Source organism: Thunnus albacares, chromosome 9 (assembly GCF_914725855.1).
Source record: "Thunnus albacares chromosome 9, fThuAlb1.1, whole genome shotgun sequence".
Lineage (NCBI taxonomy): Eukaryota > Metazoa > Chordata > Actinopteri > Scombriformes > Scombridae > Thunnus > Thunnus albacares.
Window position 1 is genome coordinate 24,254,165 of NC_058114.1, and position 21,028 is coordinate 24,275,192.

The 21,028-nt window shown below is 39.6% G+C and overlaps 1 protein-coding gene across 6 annotated transcripts in view; it reads left to right on the forward strand.

Annotated features, from left to right (window-relative positions):
* The first annotated feature begins 1 nt into the window (after position 1).
* ncanb (neurocan b) overlaps positions 2-21,028 on the forward strand; it is a 182,137-nt gene continuing 161,110 nt past the window's right edge. For 2 of the 6 annotated variants that reach the window (XM_044362515.1, XM_044362520.1), the window contains exons 1-2: positions 2-82; positions 4,846-4,922. The gene's annotated coding sequence lies outside the window, so the exon portion shown is untranslated. Of the gene's footprint in view, positions 148-559; positions 697-4,845; positions 4,923-21,028 lie in introns of those variants that run through there. The other 4 variants (XM_044362521.1, XM_044362522.1, XM_044362517.1 and 1 more) reach the window with 3 other exon arrangements.

The window sequence follows — 21,028 nt, forward strand, 5'->3', positions numbered from 1 at the left end:
CTGGCAGTTACTCTTCCCGCCACTAGATGGAAGTGACGTACCGTCAAAATGTTCAGCAGAGTTGTCGGTGCCCAAAGTGAAGGTAAAATATTTCTATCTTCATCTAAACGAGACGAAATTAATAATTGAGAGCATAAAACATGAAAGGTAATTCGACTCTTTGTGTCTGGCCGGTTTCTGTATTTGTACATGCAGGTCTCACTGGTGTGTACAGAGGACTCAAAGGTCGGGCAGATAAGCATCGATTGGGCCTCACAAAAAGGTGAATCGATGAGCTAACCCTTTGCAACCTTCAAATGAAACATACAGAATATAACAGAGGAGAGGCAGCCTTAGGTGTTACATGTTAAGATAAAGCTGTGCTGTGTGGGTGTTTTTTTTTTTTAGGAAACAGATTGGATAATCCTTTAAAAGAACCAATACCAGCATGAGTTTTACTGCTTTCATTAATGAGCATATTACTATACATCTCTCTTTCATAACATGAGACGCAATAACAGTCGAGAAAATATATGTGTCTGTGCGCGTGCATGTATTTTTGGCACATGGCTTACTGCAGATGGAGAACTCCTGCTGAGGTTTTGTCACAGTGCCCCCTCACTGCAGATAATCAATAGGTCTGAAATACAAAACCTGATGAAACCCAGCCTCCGTGAAAATTGCACAGGGGGCTGGGGAGAGCAACTGGATTTTGAGGTTTGGACACACACACACACACACACACACACACACACACACACACACACACACACATAAAAATCCCTTACCCCCTCCTCCAACACCAGCAACACACACACACACACACACACAAACACACTGACTTTGTGAGGCTCGCACTTAAGATTACAGTGGTGGTTTGTACTGCAGGTTCTGCAGTCAAGTACTTGAGTGTAAATTGTGATTTAAAGCTGCAGTAATATTTTTACTGCCCCATATCTATGAGGATTTTGTGGAGTTGTTAATCAGAAGTGCTTTGTCAACAATTCATTTGCCAGGTGCTCAGACTCTGGCATGTGGCCATTTTGGACCCCCCACCTGATCAGCGTGCTCATGTGGGCCTCACTTGGGCAGGTGTTGAGTTTGCCAGGAGCACATACTGTAAAATGTCCATTGGATCCATAAAGGTCTCATGTTGTGTTTACCCATGCAATCATCCTAAGAATCCACACAGATTTTGTGTCCATTAAAGGAATTTTAAACATGGTGAGGTTGCCAGGAAGCAAGAAATATTCTTGCATATATCTCCCCCCCATGTCAGTTAGTGAGCCTTACAGCTGCTGGTAGTTGGGTTTTATATTTGTTTTTGCCTTAGGACCGGGCCAGGCCAGCCGTTTCTTCCTGCCTAGAGTCTATATGTTACTACACCAGCTGGCTTTAGCTTCATATTTAACAGAAAAATACGAGAATGGTTTCAATTTCTCACCTAACTCTTGGCAAGGAAAAGCAAATGAGCGTATTTACCAAAATAGGCTTAAAGGTGGATCTTTATCACTGTCACCACTGTTTTGAGGATTTGTTCCCAAAATATCCAAGTATTATTCTTGTTAGCGTTATGGAAAAGCAACATCTCTGTTTTGACATTTCATGATCAACTTTTTCACAATGTGAAATGTGAAACATTTCTGGCCTTTCTTGCTTGCTGAGCTTGTTAGAGGATTATCTTCACCTCTGTCACTGACACGGCTTAAATCCACATGTTCCCTGAGCCGTCTTTGTCACTCTTTCACCACATCGGTCGTTGTTGCTCTCTGACTTTTTGTCACCTCTGTTTCTGGGTTATATCCCATGAGGCAGGATTAATGGTTAGAAAACTAACTTTGGGCTTAACCCTGGCTGGCTTCTTACTCTCACTGCACTGACTCATGTTTCACGCTGTGTGTATCACCATGGTAACTTAGGCTGCACACGTAACCTGCAGGCTATTAGGTCCAAGTATGTGGAAGTCTGACTCTTCGCTAATCAACACCCTGAGACAGTGACATTGCTATTTTTGGAGGGTTTGTCGACTTGGGACTTACAGATGTAAAAAAGGTCTTTTTAAGTGGAACCTCTTCCCCTTCCTTGATGATACTATAAATCTCTGTAGCAGTTTCTCACTCTGACTTATTACAAAGAGTTCTATCAAATGATAGCAGGTATTTCATGATTATCAACAAAACTTTCTGTTATTCAGAGTTTTTTCAACAACAAGCTTTCCCAAGAGTGATCACGGCAGTAGATTTCTATGTAGTGCAGGTTTGGGAGAACATGAGGCTGTCTGTGTGAGCAGAACATTTTTTCATAGCCTCAATGTGACCATTAAATATTGTTTCAAAGAAATGAAAATCCACTGTGCCTGGATGATGGAATAGTGAGAAGCATTATAAAAGTCTGTCTATTTAAGTTGGGATTTTGGAGCATACTACTGTGTGAGCTGTCTTTTTGAGAGTGAGCTTCCCCAGCACCAACTTAGTCTTGTGTATTTTTTCTTTTCTACTTATTGGAAGTGATAAGCATTTGGGTTATACTATCTGCATTTTACCTCCAGCAATGCTCTCTAGCCTTTGCCAGAAGAATTAGGGTTACTCTTGAGAGATATATTGCTCGTTTCTTAATTCATTGGAATAGTTTGTTCTTAAAAGGTAAACATCAGTCTTAAAAATCTAGCTTATTTCTTTCCCATATTTCCCTTGTTTGCAATTCCAGTGCAATTTCTTGGTCACAAAGCTTTCATCTAAGATACCTTTTGAAAAATAATTTCCTTTACTTGGGTGATTCAACAGTAAAAGCCAACTATTTCAATTTACAGTTCATTAAGTGGCCCACTGACTGGCGTGGCAGCAATATGTTGTCAGCATGGAGACTTGACATGATTATAAAGGATCTGTGGGCAAGATTCAAGAGTATGAAATACGTAGGTATATGGGTGGGTTTACTGTATTGAGAAGTAAATAAGCAGTGCTTCAGGAGGTAAGACAGCCACTATAGTCTATTCCAGAGTTTATGAGCTGTGGGCACTGGTGCAGATTGTCTTAATGAGTCAGGTGATTAATGCTTGTGTTGCTGTCACCCGAGGGAAACGGCATTCGGGCTGGGGCAGCACTACAGTACTTCAGGCTGTCCCCTTTTGGTCTGCATGACAAACTGACTGTACACTGGCTCTCTTGACTTTCCTGAACTTTTCTTTCAGTTTAGTTTGATTAAAGAGATATTGGCCTACATAAAGTTGAAACTTTCTGGGGGGGTTGGTGTGAAAGTAGTAGGTCTTGTCATATTGATGGTATATGCTGAAGCTGGACAAATTAGATCTGGAACGTTTTAAGTTTGCTTGTTGAAAGTCTCACTGTAGCTATTAAATGTGTCATTTTGGGACAAATCTGTTGTTAATGGAAGCTGTAGTTAATGATTAAACACACGCTCAGCTGCCTAAAGCCACAAATGGCATCTTTTTTTAAACTGGGTAGAGTATGTCGCAAATTAGAATGACATGATGCTGCTTAGTGGTTGTAAATCATTTAGTTTAGGAAGACAACATTTGGCATTCTTTGGGGTCCAACTAATTTTAATAAAGCAGGAAATGGGCAGAAACGTGAGGCACATCTGTTGGCCGCTGCAGCAATTAACACGGGATCTTTTTTTTCTGGCAGAGCTCCTCGCTCATCTCCATGTTGAAATTTTCTGCTCCAGTTTGAGTGAGGTTCTTTAATTAAATCATTAAAAAGCAGAGCATTTGCACAATATGCTCGGCTGCCTTCATTACAAAGCACAATCACTTGTAATTTATTCACTCACAATGAGGGAGCGTCGGTTTTGATTCGTTGTCTGCAGCTCTGTTTGTGTGAACGCTGACAGCGAGCTCGTTTTCTTCTTCGTCCTCTGTTATTCTTCCAGGCAGTGTGAAGGTGGAGATGCATGCTTTCACGGCTCTAAGTTTCTGAGAGATAGATGGATGACTGGAGCATAATGGAACTCTCCAAGGATTGCCAAGTGTTGTGCCCAAGTGAATGGATGCATTTTTCCAGCAGAATTAGAGAAAATATACCGTAGTTATGTATTTGTGGACACAAGAAATAGAAGATGACAAGCAAATGTACATCATGAGTTTTAAATATTAGTTTAAATTATTCAGAGTTTGTTTATTAAAGCAAGATATGGCAATATAATACTTGTGTCACCTGAATTGTGCAGCATAAGACAGTAAGCTATAATACAGGTGTCCACTATATAGTATAGCTGAACAATGCTTTTGTTCCCTCAGGCTTTGCAACCCCGACTATGTACAGTGCCGCGACGGGCAGGATTTATGAAGTGTGGCTGCTTCCACTTCATGCTTCAGCAGGCAGAATCCCTGTTTGCTCATGATGTGGTTGGAGGCCCACAGGACATGCCTCGCTTACCCTTCTCAGCCTGTAGCCTCACTACTACTACTAACCGCATGCCCGGCCTCTGATATCTGAGCACAGAAACAGGCCTGTAGTAATGACTGGAGCACTAGCAGGTGCTCGTAGGAGACCACAGTGTAAAGAGAAGCTATAGTGTATCATTTCTCGGGGAGGTCTCTGGGGTTTGTCATGAGGAAAAGCAGCGATGGCTCAGGTAATTTCTCTTTTCTCTGTTTTTTAGAGGATGTTGGTGGATTTTGCGATGACTCGCCATTTGAGACGACATGCGTGATCCTGGATAGAGATCTTTTTTCTCCTGTTCTTGGAAGTCTTTTATACATCGTCTTCGCCTCTCTTTAGGTCTAGCTGTCTAGACAAGGTACAGAACTAATCCTCACACTCTGTATTCCAGCGGGCTAGCCCGGCTGCATGCATGACCCCAGCTCCCATCTCTCTTAATCTCTTTGTCTCACTTTATTCACAGCGACACACCTTGTGAACATGAGCAGCCGAACATCAGAGCAGCACTTCACAAGCCCTCCTCCACCCTGTTCTCTCAAGGTAAGAGGAGGCAATGCACTACATCGTCAGAGATCACTCAACACCATTTGTCAGTTGTTGTTTTCCATGTCAAGCTGGATCAATGAAGGCTGGTATGGGGCGACAGTATTTGATTTCCTTTGATTTTTGCTGTCAGATGAGGCAGAAAACTTTTAACTTCAGGTCCCTTTAACTTTATTTACCTGCTGCATCATAGGTTTACCACCATGAGACGCTGAATCAAAACAGTCTTTCCTTATACCACCAGTGATAATGGAACAAAATGAACACGCCTTAGCCTACAGCTTTTCATGATTCAATGAATTTGTAAGATTATTTTCTCAAACATCTGTTTTGTTGTACTGTGGATTAGCAGCCACACATTTCTCCATTCTCTATGTCTCTGTTTAGCATTGTCAGGTTAGGCTAACCTATTGTTGCTAACTTCGGAGCTAACCCCCTTCACTTTTCCAGCAGTTTGGGAAACAGTAGACGTGACTTTTCTTGGTCTTGACAAGCTGCAGCATTTCTTAACTGACACACTGTAGTCTGTACTGTACATTTACTGTCAGATTGACAATTTACTGTTAACCTTTTCCTCTGCTCCGCTCGCATTCACCGTCACTTTTCTGACACTCGTTCTCTCGCTTAACCACTCACTCGCTTACGCTCTGCTCTATTCCTTAAAAGGAGCTACACTACCTGGAGTTTCCCAGGCAACAACACAGACGTTGACTCACGTTTCCAAACCACGCTGCTCAGAGGCTCCCAAATGCTATTGATTTCCAAATGAATGGATGTTTGGCTAAAAAAAAATTTTTTTTGGCCTGGCGGAGGTTCTCGTTGTACTATTATAGGGGAAACACTGACTCTACCTAACCAGCACCAAACAGCAGAAAAGACAAAGTTAGCGACTAGCTGATGAACACAGTCGAGCATTTCACAGCTAAAGGACCAGATATTTCCCTCAGGAGATGGTAGAGACCAAAACAAAGCTAAGAGAGGAGTTAATATTGGACTTAGCACTCATCAGGTGTCCAGACACATGACTCCAAACGAATCCTTATGTTTCTCTGTGTCTACTGGATGGATAAATAATGTTTATGTAATGTTTGCCACAACAACTTGTTGTTGTGTTAAAAATCAATAAAAACTTTTGGTCTAAACAACCTTCATCAGGCATCTCTACAGCTCAGTATACTGTATATACATAGCTGCTGGGTGAATTATTCAATTTGACGACCACAACAATTAGGTAAATTGGTGAATGGAACATGATGACAAAAAACACACCCAACTAATTAAGTCAAGAAGGCATATTCAGGTTGTGCTGTCCTCAACTCAGCTATGAAACGTTATGATGATATTTTTTCAATCATGTTAAATCATGTTCATCATGTTAAAAAGTAATAATAGAGGAATTTACATCAATTCAGTCTCTTAGCGTGGGGTTTAAATGTACTATACAGCACATGTAAATCATAGATAGTTCTCCCTTTTGCTGTATTTATACCACAATACCCACATTTGAATAGTCATTTAAATATGGTAAATGGCTGCATTTATATATAGCGCTTTTATCCAATGCACTTTACAGTGTTTCTGCAGCTCATTCACACTCACACTCACATTCACACAATGACGGTGCTGGCACAACCATCAGGAGCAATTTCGGGTTCAGTATCTTACCCAAGGACACTTCAAAATGGTAAATGGACTGCATTTATATAGCGCCTTTCTAGTCTTCCAACCACTCAAAGCGCTTTACAATATATGCCAACATTCACCCATTCACACACACATTCATACGCTAATGGCAGAGGCTGCCATGCAAGGTGTCAACCTGCTCATCAGGATCTAATCTAATGCACATTCACACACACACACACACACACACACTGCTAGCACAGCCATCGGGAGCAATTTGGGGTTCAGTATGGTGCCTAAGGACACTCTTGACATGTGGACTGGAGGAGTCGGGATCAAACCACCGACCTTCTGATTAGTGGACAACCTGCTCTACCTCCTGAGCCACAGCTGCCTGTTAACATGGTAAATTCCCAGGAATCTCGCACCCTTCTGAACAGATATCAGAAGCTTTTTCGACATTTACCTGTATTTATTTCACTGTGATTTGTTTAAGAGAGTAGTATCGAGTTAAACATCTTTGGGTTTTTTCAAGCGCAAGGCAGTAATTCACACCTAAAGTAGCTAACAATGTAAGAGACAAGTGAGTGAATGGTGGGGACATGACAAGACTATAATGGAGGGGAATTTGTTCTCACTAGAAAATTAGCCCACTTTGTGGAGGTCGTGTCAAGTTTTGGAGCTCTTGCCACAGAGCGAGGTCAGGGACTTGAGCTGGAAAACCTCCCAGGCAGCTGCGATTGTGTAGACACCTGAACAGGCAGGGCCACCTAGTTTAACCCTGGCAAATTATTTCTACAGCAATTATAAAGATAGCACCTTCAATGAGGAGCTCTCATTCTCATTATAGCTTTTTGTTTCTTCCTAGAAGTGACAGACAGTTTGTGTGTGTGTGTGTGTGTGTGTTCACAGTTGATAGGGTCAAATGTGTAGTGGCTGACAGATGTGCGTGTGTACTGGTGAGAGTGTCAGGTAAGTTGCTTTGCGAGAGCAGAGGAGGGTACGTGCATGTGCAGATGTCTGTGTCTATGTGTTTATGGGGTTAGATGTACTGTTTGCTTGCACAGCACTGTTTGTGTGTATGTTGTTTAGCTGATGTCAGATGGGCTGCCTCTTTAATCTGTGCAGACAGCTTTGTAATTGGACCACTGCATGAAAAGGGGGGGGGGGCAGCACCCACCGTCTGAAAGATGGAGAAATAATAGAGGTGGAGGATGGGTGTCTGTATGGCGGTGTGTGTGTGTGTGTTTCTGTGGTGACTGGGGGAGTAGTTGGGGTTGAGCATACTTGCACTGGCGGCAGGAGTCCTGGGGATCAGGGCCCTTGGTCCGTCACCGAGGCAACAGCATCATTGTCTGTGTCGATTCACTCGATCCCCGCCTGTTCACCCACTCAATCTGGTCAAAACCAATTGAGTGCCTGTTTGAATGGATTCCAGTGGCAGCCATAAGAGCCTCCCCGATTTTCATTTCATTGCATTTCAAATGCATTTCAAACAGTTTCACTTTCAATTCCCTCCCATCACGGGGGCCCGCCATAATGTGGTCTGCTCCTCTGGTCCCGACCTCCTCCCTCGGGTACACCCACAACACAGGAGATGAACTCACCAGACAGGTGCCATACTGTTCAGAATGACAATTTACCTTTTGGAAATCAGCCTCTGGCTCCATTGTGTTCCCTGAAATTGAGTTAGCCCATCAGCAGACACTCAACAGCTCTCTCCTGTCCCCTCCTCCCACCTCCCTCTCCCTCTCTCTCTCTCTGTCAGGTCCTTTAATGTTAAAGCCAGCAGAGGAGAGTGCTTCCATTTGAACATATTCACAATAGAAGCATATTTTAAATTGTAAGAGCATTGCATATTATGCAACAGTTAGGTATCTATCATAAAGGCTGTCATAAAAAGACTGGACAATATACAAGTGATCAGGCACCAAGTATTCATTTCCATGTGCACAAATGATATCATTGCAGTCCCATTACTTATTTTCAGATGATACCAAATAGACAGGTAGTGCTGAAATGACTACAATATAAAAAGAAATGATATGACGCTAAAACATTGAAGCCCTGGCACCGTTCTGTAAGGTAACATTTAGTCTCCTAAAGTAGCTCATATGTCTCCAGCAGAGCTGACCAGCAGCAACTCTTGAGATGTTATTTATGATCAGGTCAGGCAGTGTGCAGAGACCTTCTAGCTGACTAACAAAGACAGGGTCCTTGGTCAAGCCTAATTAACTACTGCTCAAATGAGTTATCCATCAGCAGCAGTGGTTGATAGATGCATCCATCTTAGGTCATCTCAGTGCACAACATATGGTCAGATCTTTAATCATGCTGTATTGCACAGGTAGCACAACTAACCTAGTTACTGTTGCAGTGATGCTTGCAGTAGTGCAGTAACAGCAGAAAGGCACTAGCAGGAATCCAGTCCCATCTTTCTACAGTTAAATTAAGTTATTTACAACCATGTGGAGCTTTTTTTTTATCAGTTGTGATATTTTGTAAAACACTTTCTCTGTGTCACATTGCCAAATAGTGACCAATAAGCATATACCACAAAATTAATATGGCTAGATGGCATATTAAAGGCTTTTTGTCTATATATTATAAGACATGCTAAGATGTTTTATGAATCTTTGCTGCTGTCACTCTTAACAAAGTAAGACAAAGTGGGCTGTGTTTTTGTATCACCCACGTCAATATGTATAATAGTGAAATTTGAATAATTGAACACGATATTCTGTCTTTAACTGTCTGTAAGTCTTTGCATTGCATGATCACTTCCAGATAGCAGCTTTAGTCATGTTTCAGTGAATGTAAGTCATCTGAAATCATGCACACACATGTACTAAGTGCACTGCATTATTCTGCAACATTCACTGGCCTTGCATGTTGATTGTTTTATTTGATATGATTCTGTACCACTCACTAAGTGGTAACCTATGTTTCGAGCTTTTTTTAAAGTCAGCTACTAAATGAAGTTGGAAGAAGATTTATAAGTGCTGACAACAAAAAGGGTTTGAACTGGAAAACTCATCTGGAATGTGAGTGGAAATGAGCTATGAAGGAGCGGCTAATTACTTATCTTCTACTTTCAATGGTGTGTGTGTGTGTTTTTGTGTGTAAGAGTATTTTTGCCTTGTGTTGAATCCAGTTGGCTATGGTGTGTGTCCCACTCTAGGATGTGCTGTCTTGAGTACTTACACTGTTTCTTAAAGGCAAACCACACAATCTGTAGCCAAAAACTGTTGTTGTGGCTCAGATCTCCTTCCGTCTGTATCTGTGTGCTCCTCCTCCTAACATAAAAAGGGAGTGTACTCTACATTAGTTTATTTATCTAGTTGCTGTCTATCCCATTACAATAATATTTATATAATACACAGCTAGCTAAAACATTGCAGAGGCCACGGGGATCTGTATGTCAGTCATGTCCACTCCATAAACAGAGTAAAATCAATTTTTTCACAGACATTTATTTTTTAATCTCGTTAGGTATTTTGACTTATTTCAGATTTAATTTAAGCAGATGGGCTCAAGCCTCCCTGCAACCTTCTAAAAGGATAAGTGGATATACTGTAGCTAATGGATGGATGGAAGTCTAACTGGATTAACATGGTGTTTGCAGATTAGATTTACTCTTGATGTGTGATTACTATTCTTGTTTATTGATTATTGGTGCTCAAATGATTTGTCGATGACTTAATTAATTAATTAATCAGAGATTAACAACAATTTTGATAATCAAATGAAAAAAATGCCGAGCATTCTCTGTTACCAGCTTCTGAAATGTGACAGTTTACTGCATTTTCTGTTTTCTGTCATTGCAAATTGAATGTCTTTGAAGTTTGAAATTTTTTTTCAGCTAAACAATTAAAATAAATTGACAGATTGGTCAATAATGAAAATAATTAATTGCAGCCCTATAGTTAATTATAAGGCTTGTTATCACCAAATGATATTTTTAGATCATATTGTCATAGGTTGGATGAACACATCGACAGTATGTTCCCTGATGCATGATGGTTAAGACTGGATTCTTGTGGATGTTCTTCATAAGCACAGCTCAAAATAAAGGGTCTTTGTCTATGTGAGCTCTGTCCGTCTCTCTCCTGCTATCAAACATGTTATTGCTCAGACAGTGTTATCCTGAATGAGCCCCCTCTGGCAAATTTTCAAAACTGGATAATTGTATTTTTCTGGTTTGTTTACATATTAGATTTTTCTTCCAGTATGCAGGTGCTGAAATCTAAACTCAATTACTTCAAAGGTGAATGGGAATGCTCTGGACCAAAGTAATACATCAATGTCAAGCAGGACTGAGATCTGCTGGTGAAATATGATTTTCTCTATCAGTGGAAATAAGTTCCAACTCAGTAAAATGAAAATAAACTGCTATATTTGCCAGCCACGGCCCATTTACCAGATGGTGGATGTGGATGGTGGGTAAATTGATAAAAAGGGAGAAATAACTTGATGTACCTCACATCTACAGGAAGTAGCGTAGAAAATGCTTGGTCCACAGTTAGGCAAAGACATTACAGATGGATCTGGAGCTCCAGGACTCCATGTTCTACTGGTGAATGAAATTGTACATGGAAATTGGATTTTCAGTTTCATCTCTCTTGTGACTGAGTTTCATGCTATAGTTCAGAGAGAAGCAAGTTTATGAATGTGCTTTTATATTAAAACCAGCTCTCCAACACTTGAACGGTCTTGCTGCAACACAGAAAGAGGTTTTAAACTGCGCTGATAGTGATGGCAACATCAATAACGTTTTGTGAAACTCCCGTAGTGCTGGAGTGTGTAATATCTACACATCTGCTGATATGAGCTTCCTGTCATTTCCCCTCTTTCTGTCTACTATATTCTGTCTCACTCTACACCATCAAATAATACCAAAATGCAATAAAAACCTAACTGCAGATGTTTTATTATGTTGATGTTCAATGAACGTTGTCAAATAACTGGAGCTTTAGAAAAGTAATGGCATTTCTTTTTACTTTTTTCATGTCTCTTATCTCCACAAAACCTTATACAGGCCATTTCCCTTTACTCATGTACAACCTGTAAAAACCTTATGAGGGCCAGTAACCTGAATGGAGCTCACTTTCTGAGACGATGCACAAATCACACTGAGCTATTCGTGCCAGTGTGTACTCCTGCTTGTGCCTGTGTGTACATTGACTTCAAATGCCACCTGTCTTCATACCTTTATGTGTGTTTTTTTTTTTTTTAGTTATTCGCTGGAAGACCTTAAAGGTATGTTATTTCCAACATATTTTTATACTCTCTAACAGACTGTGAAGCCTGAACATTAACAAAGGCATCATAGAAGGCAGGAAGGTAATTGAATTTTGATGGAAATGTTCAGATTGCTGAGCTTTTATTGTTGCTCCGACTTTCAGAGTATTTTGTGGTTACTTTTGCCTTCCTTAAATAGCATGACAATGAAGGGCTGACAGGAAATGATCGGAGAGAGAGATGCGGGATGACATCCTACAAAGGTCCCCGGCCAGACTTGGACTGGCGATGTTGTGATTACATGTCAGTGTCTTAAACAATCTTACTCACCCTATTTTAAACTGTATTTCTGCTGTGCTCATGTGCATTACTGTAGCTATATATGGTAATTTCCAGAGCTGCAACAATTAGTCAACTAATCGATTAGTCAATCTGCTATATAACTGCTATAAACTATATTCATTGTTTAGTTCATTTTTCAAGCAAAAATGCTTGAAAAATATTTGGTGACTCCATGTTGTCAAATGTGAGAATTTGTTGCTTTTCTTGGTCTTACATTATAGTAAAGTGAATATTTTTGATTGTCGATAATGAAAACAATCGTTAGTCATTTCTGCTCAGTTTAATTTGGCTGAATTCAACCTTGTGGATTTCTGTGTAGTGAGTTCAGCTCTATCCAGGTAGGTCAAGTGTCATCTATTCTAATTATGATTAATTATAAGAAGTTATAGTTTTTGACATATGCTATACATGAATAAACACTAAATATTATGTCTCCTTATAACTCCACTAATTAAATCTTTATACTGCTTATAAATGCTAAATAAGGAGACTTTAAGTAAAGTGTTGCCCAATTAATAATTATACAGAACTGAGAAGCAGATTATCAAAAGTGTTGGCAGTTTAATTTTCTGTCGATTAATTCATCAACTAACTGACTAATCTTTTCAGCTCTAGTCTGAAGGAGCAATTAATTTTTAAAGTTGATAACTCCTCACGTCATCCATAGAAACAATCCATCACAGCACCATAGATTGTCTACCCAGTCACATTTTTGTTATTGATTCTTCCAACAGTTATGAAGTACGCTGGGCTGCAGGGCTATTTCTGTAGCAGCAGGGGTTAAGGAGAGCACAAGAAAGCCAATTCCAGGATTTCTCTGTTGCTCATTTCTATATTTATTGCTCTCTCACTCTATTTCTCCCTCATAGAAAACATAGGCACATTCACATGGCACAGCTTTGAGTAGTACTGTGGAAAAAAAATAATCGATTCTGAGATGCATCGTGATTGTGTCTTGAACCACTCAGCATGCACAAAACTCCTTAATTGGAATTTTTGAAATAGTGTTTTATGAATAAGAAAAAGGTTTTTATGTAAGAGTATGCATAATACAAAGCAGTTGTTACAGTGTTAAAGATAACATATAACATCAGACGAATACTTGAATTCTGTTGAGGCTTGTTTTAGTTCAAGTAAATTAATTAGATGTTTTTCATGATCAACACTGAGAATTGTTTTTTTTTTGTAATTAAATAGCAGCACCATGAGGTACCTAAAGATTCGTCTCCTAGCTGTGCTTTTCTATGCATTTCTTTTTGTGCGTTAGGGCCTGGCACTACTTTAGATGTGTGTTAGAAATGTGATGTATTAAAGCAGTTGGCTTACAGGAGTTTGATCATGAATGTATGTATGCAGTTTGATGTGGTTGGTGTGTGCTACGATGTATCTTGTCTAGCTCAGATGCATGCATATGAGCTAGTTGTTGAGATCAATGGTTGTGTATCCAAGCTAACACTGGTTGCGACATGGAATCTGTTACTTTGACCTATTCAGAGATACATATATATAAATTGACAGGAGCTAAATACGCGTAGACAGCTACCTAGCTTTACCCGATGAAAGTCTAAGGACTGAAATGTTGTATCTCAAATAAAGTTTATTGCAAGTAAAAGGACAGCATGCGGGAGTTGTCTCTTCTCTTGGCTATGTGTAGACAGCTAAAACACACATCAGAACTGCCACATTATGATGCCAGACACTATTTTGTCAGTTGTCAGTCGATCAGAGTGCTGCAGTGTTGGTACTATTTGTACAGTATGTGTGTGTGGGTTGGAAAGAGGATGAGAGACAGATACAGAGTGAGAGAAAAGACAAAGAAGAGCCAAGTTTTATACATTCATAATTGTCTTCCTCTGCCAACATCAAACAGAGCAGTACATGGCGCATGAGATGGCATCTTGAAAGAGACTTCATCCATAATTTCAAATGCAGCCCAACAATGTGCTGTGTACAGTTGAATAAATAAACAATAAATAAATCAGAGAGATGTAACATAAGAGGACAGAGAGACAAAGGTAGAGAGTTGCATCACTGCTCACAATAAATGAAGTCGAACAAGACATTGCCAGCTGTAAACTAATGATGGATGGAATCCTGTCTTCTAATCTGATCTCTCACTCTCCAAAACTGAGCTCATGCACCTCTCTAACGCTTTCTGTAATATTTATTCATTTAAACAGATGCTGTATGGTTCCATCCGCTCTTGCCCAATGAAAACTCTTTGTTCAAAGAAACAATTTGTTTAATTACCCCCAGCGGTGGAGCCAATTCAGAATTTAAACTCAATTAAATCTCAAGTGTGAATTTTTTTTTTACCTCAAGTCGGATAATCATGTGGCCCAGACATGAGCCCCTGTGGTGAGTACAGTCATTTATAAGGAAGATTGCTTATTGTTTAATTACTCTTTATGACTTTTATACCACAAATGAAATGAGGAAATCTCATATTTCAAATGATTTCTTCAGCTTAATTTTCTATATCAACATATTTTTTTTAATATATTTGTAGAGTCAAATTACTCTTGAAGAAACAATGAAAGTACTTTTGACTGCCTTGAATAGACTCTTATACATCTATTTATATGTGAGCCCTATGTATATGTGTGTGTGTTTGTGAGAGAGAGAGAGAGAGAGAGTCACATTAACTTTCAAGTCATGGTCACATTTCTTATCTGGAAGCTTCCCCTCTGAACCTACAGTATGTGACTCCACTCTGTGTAGTTACAGAAACAGGCTGATTCTTCATTCAGTCTGTCAAGAATACATCACATTGCTACTGTCTCATGGCAAATTCAGGCAGCTGATTTCCAGTGGTACCAATCAGCTATTTCACCAACTCATTCAATAATAAATGAGACATGGAGTAATGCTAGTACATGGCTGCAGCTGCACCTTTTCCTTGCCAGTAATAGAAAAACTGTTATTGTGGTTGTGCAAGACTAATGGACTTCTGGCAACTTGTCTGTAGAGTTGCTGCCAGTGTGTGTATATGCATGGTAATGTTAGAGAGCAGAACTACTCTAATGAGCTTCTCTTGCTTTGTGTACCTCCTATAGTTAATTGGATTGGATAAATAAGCACCTAACTGCCGGTTTGTCTGTTAATAGTGATATATTTTGTTTAAATGAATGTAGTCATTAAAGAAAAAGGAAGTCATTAATTCCACCTGTGCTTTACCTGCTTTGACAAGTAAAACTGTCAGCTGTGAAAAGGGTCTATTAAATGAACTGTGGATGTGAAACTTTGGCTACTTATGAGGGGTTAAATCATTTTTGAAGTAGCAGCCAATCATGGTACTCAAGTTGTTTAAGGCAATTGTATTTAAATACCTGCATGAGCCAGGGCAGATAAAAGCATCAAGACTTCAACCGTGATGTAAACACAACATATCCTTTCTCTCCTTTTAATTCACCCTGACAAACACCTCATGCCAGGCCGTTCTCCTGATGATTATACAATGCTAAAATGAGGTGAAACACGGTGTGAAAAGAGGTCTCTGAGTGCAAGATTAAAGCTATGTTGATTTGACAGAAAGCGGAGGTTGTCTGGAGTTTAACAAGTCAGGGAGACGCACACACACACACACACACACACACACTGGGGCTTTTTCGGGACAGGACTACAAAGAATAATGCTGGTCCCAGTGGACCTGAATTGTGGTTTCCCTTCTGCCACTTCTGTCTCACTAAAGCTGCCTTCGGGTAAGAAATTTGCTTTTCGCTCACCGCGAGGTAGGGCACAGAGCATAGTGCAGACACTTAGTGCAGAGAAATGCCATCACTCTACCCCCCCAGCTTGCATGTGTCACTTCTGGCTACGTCACATACAGCTGTCATCTCATTGGTTACGCTTTGAAAGGTCAGCAGCACCCGAGGTCAAAGTTGAAAGTTTCGAATGGTACACCATGCCAAGGGTAGCAATTCTGCCTAGTTGGACGCCACCGCTCTCCCCATAGGAAAACAATGGCACAGCCAGCGCAGAGTGCATTTACTGCTGATCATGTGTGGGTACTTTAACTCTTTGCCTTTTTCTCTCCCTCTACCTCCATTTCCCCAATCCACATCCCCTGCCACCTACCCTCTTACTTATCTTCTGTCTCCTTTCTTCATGATGTTTCTTTTCTGTCATCCTGCTATTCTCAGTCAGCAGCGTTTGTTTTGTCCTCTCAGTATCGTCTCCGTCTTGTTCCTCTCTGTCCATCTTACCTTTTGATTCTCTTAGCCCTCTCACACCCCTGAAATGCAGTATCATCATCTACATTACTTACATTCTGTAAAACAATAGACATGTATCTACTGCCAGAGATTTATTTATATATATATGTGTGTGTGTGTGTGTGTGTATGTATACTGCAGTAACCAATTAGCAATTAGTAGCAATTGTTGTTGCAATTCACCAAGCTAGACCTTTTTTTTTTTTTTTTTTTTTTTTTTTGCAATACTAGATTTAAAGGATTTTTGTATCAATGTGATGAAGTACTTGATTTGTGAGGTCACAAATTATTTTAATAATTATACTAATTCTAAGTCTGCCATAAACAGACATTTCTGTCTGCTCTTATGTTTCCTGTTTCACTAACACAAACAAAATATCTAGAAAATTTACTTAATCACAAAATATATCCATGATGCAATATTAAATTACACAGTATGATAGAAGATTTAATCCATATCTCCCCACTCAGTGATCATAATGTCATATTTATTTATTTCACAACTAACCTTGATTTTCTCACACATTCAATTTTATTTTTCACGCATACTAAACATTATGAATATTTCTCTCAATCATTTATTTAACAATGCACAGTACATTTATTGTGCCAGATACAGCTAAATAGCCCATTTCCGTTGTGGTTCAGTTGTGGTAAATTAAAACATTAATACTTTGAAAACAGACATGGTAAAACATCACCATTAGAATCGGGGGAGGGGGGAGGGGGGAGGGGGAAGGGGGGGCAGAATAGCAATATTTGGATCTAAGGGAATACAAAGAGCCAGCATCACCCAAACCACAAATGGAGCATAACATTAGTTCAGGTGCATAGGGCAGCTTTTATAAGCTGACAGTTCTCGCTATTACTCTGCTGATACCCTGATGCCAGCACCACCTGCACATTCTTTTTGCATTGTTGACTTAGTAAGATACAATGTTTATAAACTTTATAATGCTGTGTATAACTGAACAGTGATATAACAACTCATTTCCAGACATTTCTTCCGTAGATTTCAAAATGTATGTGACATTCAGTCACCGAGAGACGATATAATAATGCTATCACAATGACATTTAATACTCCAGGCACAGAGTCATAATATACATCAAGCTTCCTTTCTAAACACAGTTGCAACCAGCAGTGTCAGTCACAGAAATGTAATTCCCAGCACAGTTAGAACCTCACATATATGAGACATCTGATTCCAGCTTGGAAAGTTTCAAAGGTTATGTATAAGAGGAACTGACAGGTTAACAAAAGCCGTGTGAAGAGAGTACACAACATCCCTTTGAGAAAATGTGAAGATGTGGAATAACAGTGAAGGTAGTAGTGTGGGTATATGTAAGAGATGAAAGTAGAGCGATTACAGCCACCTAACAAAAGAAAGTGGTTGGAAAATTGTTACTGGAAAATTGTCGCCTTTTGCTTTGCTAAACTGCTTACTTTACACCTTCTTTCCTGAAGGTGTCTATTGAACCTGTATAGCTTCATGGTGGCAAAAATTCCTCCCTAAGAAAGTAGTGTACTCTATCTGGGAGCCTCTCCCCCTGCCAGTGTCTGAGTCCTGATATTTATTCTCCAATGAGATCATTAGAGGAGGAAAAGCTGGAGGCGACCATATGGACACAACTGCTGCTCCCCTCAGTCCATTATTTAAATAATGGTAGACACCAGGAAGCTCTCCATGTGTTGGCACGAGCACATATGTGGGATGCATGACAGCCATATAAAACAAAGTGACAGTTAAATTTGGAACATACTCATACATAAATTATTTATTTTTTAGCATAATTTGGACTTAATATTGAAGACAAAAGAAATACAGTTTCACCAGGATTTTTTTTTTTGCATGAGAGTCACATTGACTCACAGGATTGAGTATTTTTCCAGTTAAAAAGATGACACCACAGAGCAAGAAACAGGAGCTGAATAATAATGACATGCAATACTGGTGCAAGCGAGCACAGTCACCTTTATTAGAAATGTCACGAAAAGAAAGACGTAACTGGCTGAAATAAAGCAAGAAGGTTCCAAATATGCCCTGAAACTGCTGTTTGACATGAAATCGCTGTGTTCACAGTATCCTGTTTCTGCTTGAGTCATTAGCCCAGAAGTATGTTTAGAGATTAGAGGATTTTTTTTTTTTTTTTGCTTCAATCGTGCATAAACGGCTCATTTGAGCATAAGGTTAACATTCCATTTCCAACATTTATACAGATGCATATGACATCTGACATGATATACTGTAACAGCATGATCACCATTTCTTTAAGAATGGTATCACCATAATGGAGGCATTAAAAAAGCAGTTTGGCTGCTTTTTTGTTTCGTTTGACTCCAGAAGACAAGAAAAGGATCAACATGAAAAAGAAGCAAACTCATATGGCCCCGGGCATGTTTTGCGATGCTAATATATGCATAGGAAACTGTGATTATTATGCCTGCCTCTCTATGGAAACTAATGGAGCAAGATTATTTGGTTTTACATAAAGTGCAGCTGAATGGTTAACAGTTCTATGGCTTTGACTGTGTAACAAAATCTCTTTTATTAGGGAAGGTAAAGGTATAAGTATATTTAAATCTCATAAAACATAAATTTCTGTATTTTTATGAGATTATTTAAGGTGTAGGTTATACATTTTTGAATTATTATAATGTTTAAACCAATAACTATTCATCAAAATATTTAAATATAAACTTGTTTCAGCTGAACCGCAACAGCAGGGCCAGCCTTGTAAACGTGAAAGTCTGTGACTTACTGACTGAGTGATGAAGTTACACCATTGGTCAGCTGAATGCTGCTACTTCCTGTTTCAAATTATAAGCCGTCTAGCGTTTCATACATGGTCCAGCCATATATTAGCTTTTGACCTAGTCTTGTTTACGGTCTGTTTGTAAATTAATGTGCTGTAGAGATGTTAAAAAACTATGTAGTATCACCTATCGCTGTAGGTCAGGGAAAAGTAAAGTGTGATATAAGAAAACTGGAAATAACAGGGCAGGAGTGAAATGATATGCACAAGGTAATTATAGATAAGTGAATAGATGAATAGAGACAACTGCTTCCCAATCCCAAATGAATGAGGGCCCCTACAGCTGTACACCGAGCCTTTGGGCTGAAATATATCCACTCTTTTTCTGGCCCCTGCTTGTACAAATTGTTCCCTGCACTGGTCTATATCCACATGCTGTCTTTTCAGATAAAGCTGGGCTAGGGGGACCAGGACGGCGTGCTGTGTTTCAAGGCTTGATTATGCCGATTGGCAGACTGAGAGAGGCGCTCAGAGACGCTTCACCAGACAGATCACTGCTGGGTCTCTACAGGTTGTGTGTTTGCTGTCCAGCAGCTGAGCGTCATCGACAGAACTACTTCCTCGTCAACTGGCTACACTCAAAACGCCCCCCTGGATTGACTGAGCTCACTGTGAGGAGTGGGAGAAGATAAGGAGGGAAATGGGGAGCAAACAATTGGAGAAGAAAAGTATACATTGGAAAGAAAGATGCTAGAAAGGGATAGAGAGAAACATACTAGAGTTTTTAAAATTATTTCAGTGTATGGTACCAGAAGCAGGTTCTCCTTCACTTGTTTGCTTTTCATGCATCTTTGTTATTCATCTGAGTCCATTTGTGCCACTTCCAGTTCTTTCAGTGCAGTGAGCAATACTAAATACTGATTGGTGTTGACTTACTTAACTCTGCCATTTATCTGATTGTCATCACTTTCCTGGCCTCTACCTCATCAGAGTCATTGGCATGTTTGTGGATGAGTCTTCTGCAGTACAAAACCATGGCAGGCATTGTCCGTCTGGCTCTCTGCGCTGGCGCTTGCGATTTGTAGAAGTCACACAGAACACTGATTGCCAATAATGATGAGCTGGCGAAGAGAGGCAGAGAGGGAGAGATGAGGTGGTGATTGCTGCTACTCTGTCTGAGTCGATAATGGAGAATATATGTCATGTGCCATTATGTATCTTACTGTGTGCCGGTAACCCATATGCTAATTAATGCTGATTTATGCCTCATTATGTTGATTTATAACAGGGCTACAAGAGTGCTGTTGACTGACTGTAGAAAAAATTAGTTGGCTCTATTTAAATACATGATGTTAGTGTTAGGTTTGACTCATAGTTAAAAGAATTCTACATATAGAAATGATTTTTGTAATGATAATAAATCTGTATCATAAAAGTTTGATACTGTACCAATAAATGATCATACTGGTTTTAGATGTTTTAGCACATTAACTGCAAATCATGTATACTTCACATTACTGATGGCAATTTTCCAGATCATAACTTTGATTTCCTACTTTCCAGTTAACCATTGGTCTCCCTTCATTTCAGTACACTGTGTTAATCTGTGACTTAAAACTTGCTTGAGTCATCCATCACAGTGAACATTTTATCAACCTGCATTTAGTCACACTCTGATTATCTTCATGTGGTAATTCATTTGGGACATTTTAAAAACCTGTTATTGGTGATGCTTTAAGGGATCCTCTGACATACGAGATTTGATTTTCAGTCACTGAGAGTACTGACATTCATTAGCTATATTGAAAACCCAGACAAACAATAACAACACATGAAAGTTAAAAGAACAATGTAAATGTGGTAACTTTACTGCATTGAAAGGTTACTACTGTATGTGAGTCCATTGCTATTTGCCACAGTGTCTTTGC